Genomic DNA, 6,000 nt, shown 5'->3' with positions numbered 1-6,000 from the left:
CCCAGGACCCCAGGATCACACCTGAGCTAAAGGCAGATGCTCAACCACTGAGCCACCCAGGCGTCCCACATGTTAGTCTTTTTTAAAGACTGAGACGTGGGGTGCCTGGGTGGCCCAGTTGGTGGGGTATCTGCCTTCAGCTGGGTCATGACCATGGGGTCCTGAGATGGGGCCTCGCATCTGGCTCCCTGCTCGGTGGTGAGTCTGCTTCTCCCTCTCCCTCTGTTCTCTCTCACTCTCGCTCGCTCTCAAATAAATAAATAAAATCTTAAAAGCAAAACAAAATGAAACTGAGACGTAATTCACACACCATAGAAAATTAACTTTTTTACGTTGTACGATTCAGTGGTTTTTTTTAGTGTCTTCACCAAATCATGCAACCCTCACCACTATCTAGTTTCGGAACATTCTCCTCACCACAAAAAGAAACTGTTATCACTCAGTACAGGCATTCCCCTCCCACCAGACCCCATCAACCACTTTTCTATATTCACACTTTCTGAATTCACCTGTTTTGACTGTTTCATGGAAATGGGAGCCTATGGTGTGCGGCCCTTGGTGTCTAGCTGCCTTCACTGGGCACAACGCTTGTGGGGCTCATCCACGTGGGGGCGTGCATCCAGACCGATGGAGTCTCTCCTTGACCAAACTCAATTCAGCACCCCCAGAACTTTTCAGCAAGGCCTTGACTTTGGGACTTTGTGTCTGTCCCAGCATCATCTGATTTTAAGAAGAACCCTGCTAAGAACCCCGCCCTCTGTATCTGATCAAGCTCCTCATTTTTCACCATTCTCCGAGCCGTGTCTGATCCCTCAGCCTGCCTTCTGCAGGAATCCTGTTGGGTTGGTTGAACCAGAATTTCCCCTTAACTCTGATGTTTCCTCCTAGGTATTCTCTCTCCAATGATCCCCACCCTGCCCCTTGCTTATAGACTCCTACTTGCGCATGCTGCCTTGGGAGTTGCGTCCAATCTCTCTCACCCAAGGCAAAGACCATGTTCAGGGGTCCCTATTCTCAGCACCATGTTCCTCCTTGGATCAGCTCTTCCTTATCTTGCTTTAACAAGTGTCATGAATGTTAAAATGCTATTCTTTTTAACAGCTAGAATGTCGTTTTGCCTTTAACAGTCCCTCATTCCTTGTCTGTGCCTGAGTAATAATATCCTGTATGTGGCTCTACCATAAATTTTTGCTCATTATCTTTTGATGAATGGTTAAATTGCTTCCAGTTTGGGGCCATGAAGAATAATGATACTCTGACCATTTCCAAACAAGGTTTTTGGTGAACAAGAGTTTTTAATTCTTTTGACCATATGCTTAGCCCTACAGTTCCTGCGTCCTGTGCGTGATGAATACAGCTCTCGGGGAGAAGGGCTTACTCATATCTTCTCTTAACAGACCTCGGGGGGGAAAAAATGATCTTGAACACATACCTCTCTAGGCCTCATCTTCTCTATTTGGGAAATTTGATAATTGCTCCTAACACCTTCATGGGATGGATGTCGGAGTAAATTGATATGAGTAAAGTGGCACAAATGGCCATCTCTTGTGAACTCTAAAGACTGAGAACTCCCTTCTGAACATTTATGATATGTGTTCAGTTATGCATCAACATTCCTCTCTCTAAAAAAAAAAATTCCCCTCTCTCGTGGCACAAAATTATTGAACAAATCCTCATGGTCTAAAGGTGAATGTGTCTGTTCCTTCTTCAACATCTACCCTCTAAAATGAGGACTTGACTACGAGTCATGATTACCCACAAAATCTACGGAGGCATCAAGACAGATGCTGGCACAATCCAGCAGAGAAGCAAGCGAACATTCTTAGGACAGTACATCTCTTTCTCAGGTGCCAGGTGCTCCAGAGTCCTGGGTTTACAAACAACATTTTTGAGCACTTTCCAAGTGAGGACTCTTGAAGCTCCAAGTAACAAGAATCACTCGGGCCAAGCTGAAGCCATAAAAGGAGAAACTAGCATAGTGAGGATTTACTCATAGCTCGGAGAAGCCAAGGAAAGAGAAGCCTGGCCTGAGGGAAGGAGTGAAAACAGGGAGCTGGCCTCTCTCTCACCCTCTCAGCTCTTTCCCTTCAGAATCCCTGCTTTCATTTTATTTTCCCCCCACATGTCGTAGACACCAGCATCTCCCATATTCACCCAGTGCATGTCCAGCTGCCTGGAGAGGAACCAACTGCCTATCTCTCACCTAGCTCTAAATGCCTACAGATCTGACTCCAAATTCCCACCTTGCTCTCGTCCTCACCCCTCATCCAGTGAACAGTGACCCAAAGCACAGTGACATGCTTCCTGGAGGAAGAGGCGGTGCCCAGAAGACGGTGCATGTTTTGCAAGACAGATTGCTGGCCAGGCAAAACAACCTGGTATGAGACCACAACTGCTTTCAACTATGAATTTATTGTTTGCACACAGAGCGGTCCCGAGTGTAAAGCAGCCTTGTGAAAGCGGCATTGGGTCAGAAAGACACTTAACTGGTTTGCACTCACCGGATGCTGTAATCTGAATTGCAGTTGTCAATGTGGTCCACATGGACCAATTATCTACCTGTGTCGATACCTCACTAGGTTGTTTATGTTCAGGACTTTATGCCAGCAACAGAAGGATATGAGAAAAATAACTAAAAACACACTGTGTTAAGAGAAGAGTGGGTAACAAAAATTTGATTTGGAGAATCTTTACAGGCTTACCAGTAGTGGCCTTCCGGCCCCTCTCAAGCTACAAGATGTGCCATCTAAGTAAAAGCCTTATGCTTACAATGAAATATAGCCTCAGTGTAAGGGTCCCAGCTACCCACCTCCATCCAGATTGCCAATGCTAAGTCTTCCTAGATTTCAATTCTAGAGCCACTTCTGTGCCCAGGTAACTCCAGCATCATTATACTCACTCAGTAACACTATAAATACCATTTTGGAATTATGTCCACTTGCGTCTCACTAAGGAACATGGGATGGCCTTTAGCCAGGTCAGTTGGGAAAGTCTTTCCTGCTCTCATCTGGATGTTGCAGCACTGAGATTTTCTCAGTCCTTCTCCAGGTGCCCCTACTAGCCTTGCCCTTTGCAGTTCCATCCAGAATATTTGTTTGCCTGCATCTGATTCTCGAGCTCAGGCTCCGAACCAAATTTTAGTATATGTGCTGCCGAGCAAGCACAGGCTCTGAACCCAAAGTTAACATTTGACCAAGCCCATGAAGAGAATCTCCGTCAAAGATGTGGCTAAGGAAGCAGGGGTTTGCTTCAGCAAACTTGGCAAACCATGGGTTGCCAGTTCTTGACTTAAAATCAGAGGAAGGGCAGCCCGGGTGCCTCAGTGGTTTAGCGCCGCCTTCAGCCCAGGGCCTGATCCTGGAGACCAGGGATCGAGTCCCACGTCGGGCTCCCTGCGTGGAGCCTGCTTCTTCCTCTGCCTGTGTCTCTGCCTCTCTCTCTCTCTCTCTGTGTGTGTGTGTGTGTGTGTGTGTGTGTGTGTCTCATGAATAAATAAATAAATCTTTAAAAAAATTAAAAAGAATAAAATCAGAGGAACCCTTTTCTCTCCTGTTGGAGTAACATTGGGCTTTCTTTTCATTGGGGATACGCTATTATTTTAGCTGGGTGCCCCGATCACCTTTGGAAGCTCTAGTGTCAGTGGAGATATCTTATGGCATTCCCAATAATGGGAAGAGAAATCCTCAGATCAGTAAAACCTGGGTCCCCGGCCCCCCCATTTGTACAGAAGCCAGAATGCCTAGAAATTTCCTATATCCTTCCGTGACACACCCCCTGCAGACTAGAGCAGCCTGGCAGTTTATCCTGTAAGCGTCTCGTGTGCATTCACACGTGGGCCATTCTCACATCTCCGACTGTGCATCCTTTTTCCTCATTAAGCTAGAAGAACGCACAGGTAATAAAGTAGGAGGTGAATGCCAATCAATTACAGGGCTTTGGACAGCTACTGGCTGGAAGGCAGGACAGTGGATCATCTGTCCCTTCCTTCTCTTAATCCCCCATTTTTCAATCTGTCTACATCTAGCCAATACATTCCATCCTCCCTCCACAAATCTAAGGGGAAAATGAACTAGGGAAGCTTTCCTTTGGAATGCCAAACAGCTTTGGACATCCTGCTCCCAAAACTCTCAAGGTTCTTCTGGCAAAAGGAGCTTTGGGTTCAAAACCTTTGGCGGGGTGGAATCCGCGTCTGGGAGCCCTACCCTTGTCGGTACCATTCTTCCTAGTTTCCTGTTGGGAAGAACTGTGAAATGCTTTTTATTAAGTAACTGCCCTGGTTCTGCAGCCCACGCCCCAGCCCACCACTGGCTATGCTGAAGCCTGCCCATTGTCTTTTATAGAAAAAGCTGGGTTTGCTTGCAAGGACAAGGTACATTGTTTCCATTGTCCCACATTATTAAGAGGGTTGTTATAAAGGTGAGTATGGACCCCCAAATGATAAAATAATTTATAAGCACCCTTTAACTTACTTGGTGAGAAGTATTCACTGTTAACTTTCAGGGCTCATGCGCACTTGAGCGGGGAACAAGGGGTTGATGAGACTGAATGGAGGGCAATGGTGACAGGGACATTTGCCTTCTCCTTCCTTCTCAAGGTAGCAACACCTGAGAAGTGTAAAAAAACCCAGGATCTTATTTGATGCCATCAAATATCTCTCTAGAGACACGGGCAACTTTGTACTCTTCTTCATGATGGCTTTATTGACTCCACTTTTTGCCTATAAACGTAAGAGTCCATTTGAGGACAGTGGGCTTTAATTGCTCCAGGGATCATGGCTCCAGGGATCATGGCTCCAGGGATCATGGCTGTATTTTCTAAATCATCCCCCGAACAGAATCCACAAGGCAGCTCCACGCTGGATTAAAGTCTTCTCTTGAGTGACGCTATTGCCCTCAAAATGCATCCTGATCAAATCATGTGTGTCCCTGTGTGGTGTATGTGCTTCTCACATTTTCTTTGTATGAGAACATGGAGACAGAGGGAGAGCAAAAGCAGGAAGAAGGTATTGAAAGCAAGAAATTAAATGTAGTGGTTTAAATAAATCATAGTAAGAGTCATTATAATATCCTAAGTATAATTATAGTGTATCGCAGTCTCTTCATCATCCCAGAGCAGTACCTGGCACATAGCAGCCACTAAGTGCTTTTTGAATGAATGAATGAGATGCCCAAGTAATCAATAATTAGGGAGGTGGGTTTCTCTTTGTAGCATTCAATGGACAGAAATCATAGAGAGAAAAAGGAGCTCTGCTGTAGAAATCTTACATTCCATAAAAATGAGAAATTCCTTAATGTCTAAATGTTGTTATTAGAAAAAGATGGAGAAAAAGTGGGAAGCTCTTCTTTGGAATTCAATGCTCTTTCAATATGTGTTCATGTGAATGGCTTGCTGACTTTAAATACCAGTGTAGAGAAAAATGCCAAACGGCTGCCCCTTCCACCTCTGCAACAGGAAGAATCCTTGCACTTTGGCCCACGTTGCCTTCTCATCTCCTGGGTGGGAAGCTCCTTCAAGACAAGTTGAGGAAACATTCAGCTCTCCAGGGCGCCAGACAGCATTCTGGGCTCTGACTTGCCTGCCTTCTCCTTCCCATTCCCAAACCCATTCTTGGATTTTCTAGGATTCTGTAAATGGCTCTTTTGGATGAATGGCCCCCAAACCCCCTAAAGATATGTAAACAAATTTCTATTAATTGTGACGGGTCACGCTAAGGAAAATTCACAAACAGACAACGACATATCTTTATCTTCCAGGTTATAGTAATCTAGGTAATCAATGAATTTATTCAGCACATACTTATGGGTAATGTACTATAAGCAAGGAAATATGCCAGGTGCCGGGGATAACCTGTGAACCAGCCTCACAGATCATACAGTCGACTGGGGGATGTAGACAAGCAAAGAGGCAATTAGAAAGCAGAGTGATAACACTGTAAGTACAATGTGAGGATATTAGAGAGGCTTACAATACAGATTTCGGAAGACCAGGGAGGGCTTCCTG

This window comes from Canis lupus, chromosome 38 (assembly GCF_048164855.1).
Source record: "Canis lupus baileyi chromosome 38, mCanLup2.hap1, whole genome shotgun sequence".
Lineage (NCBI taxonomy): Eukaryota > Metazoa > Chordata > Mammalia > Carnivora > Canidae > Canis > Canis lupus.
Note: the sequence above shows the minus strand (reverse complement) of the source record.